This window comes from Scomber scombrus, chromosome 10 (assembly GCF_963691925.1).
Source record: "Scomber scombrus chromosome 10, fScoSco1.1, whole genome shotgun sequence".
Classification (NCBI taxonomy): Eukaryota; Metazoa; Chordata; class Actinopteri; order Scombriformes; family Scombridae; genus Scomber; species Scomber scombrus.
In genome coordinates, this window is record NC_084979.1 from 28780150 (window position 1) to 28781863 (window position 1714).

Sequence of the window (1714 nt, forward strand, 5' to 3'; positions counted from 1 at the left end):
AATGTTAAACTGTGCAGCTCATTCGGCAGATGGGTGCTGTTACTCTTCTGTTTTCTAGTATATTCCATTGATTTTATATTTATTTTTAAACATAAAAAAACATTGTTTATCCTGCAGCCGCCTTCAAACTTTAAAACACAATACTTTGAATTTGCAAAGTTGTATTCTGTGTTATGATAGACCACCTTAAAAAACTTTTTTGGACAGTTTAAGTCCAAAGTGAGGACTTTTACATTAGTTTTCATGGCTTAAATTTCCTGTCCAACAGTCTTGAATATTACTTAATGTTCTTACTTCTTTTCTGTCTTAAAACAAGCAATCAGGAGCCCAAATGAACATTAAGTGTGTTTTTCTTGCTGTAATCATTCCTCCTGTTCGTACTGACCATTAGAAGATCCCTTCATAATGTTTACAATGGAAGTGATGGAGGACTAAATCCACAGTCCTCCTTCTGTGTAAACATGTATTTAAAAGTTGATCTGAAGCTAATATGAAGCTTCAGTCGTCCAAATGAGTCAAATCTTCATCTTCTATGTTTCAACGTTACAGTGTTTTTAGTACCAAAGTCTTTTTGTTACTATACTTCCACCACAGCTCAACAGGGAAACACTAAGAGGGAATTTGATGCTAAAAAGACTGTAAATGTGTCAGATATCACTTGATATGACTAACTCAGACTGATGAAGCTCAATAGAAGCTGATCATCTACTTTTAAATGACTGTGTGGACACATTGTGGATTTTGTCCTCCATCACTTTACATTGAAAGCACATTTGAAGGTTTTAATAGTCAGTATGAACAGGAGGAATGATTACAGAGAGGAAAACCTCTTTCACTGTTCAAATAGACACCTGACTGCTGGTTTAAGTGAACACTAGAAAAATGAACCCGTCCTTTAAAAAATTGACAGACAGACAGACACTGCCCCCCTGTGGACAACAACATAATAACAGCTGTGAGTGTTGTAGAGATTAAAAAATGGTCGTGTGCGACTATTGAGGAGGACAGAGATTTAATTTATTGCTAATGAATATATAAGTTACATATACACATATACATTTACCAAATCACCTTCATTAATAAACATTTTGTACAATTGTTAGAATCATAAACTTTAGAGGAAATGAACAAATGTGTAACTGAATAAAATTTGAGATAATTCATAATATTATATTAATATTTTTTGCATATTTTAAAGGTTTTTATTGCCATGGACAATGATTTGTAAATGAATTATATTCTTCATGTTTTTTATTGATTTATTAGAATTATTATTATTAATTAATAACCATCAGTTATTTTTAGATGTGAAGGTTTGTTTTGTTTTAAAATTCAGTTTGAATCAAACTTTTAAATACATTTAAATTATGTTCAGTATTATGTGTTAATAAAAATCTCTTCTGATTTTTGTTTTATATTTTATTTTATTTCATTTAATTTTTTGTGTGTGTATACTGAATGTTGTACTTGGCAAATATTTTATCTTTTTAATTTTTGTTTCACTAATTTACATCCGTCCATTGTCTGCACATTGTTGAATTATTGAAAAACAATTATATTAAAGTTTATATATATATTTTATTATCGTTTCTATAAGTCTTATGAATTCTTGAACATTTTTTTAAAGTAATATGATGGAAACAGGCTGAGAGCAGCTGATGTACTTGTTCATGTTTGTGAGGAAATAAAAGACAAAGAAAAGAAAACTGTTTTT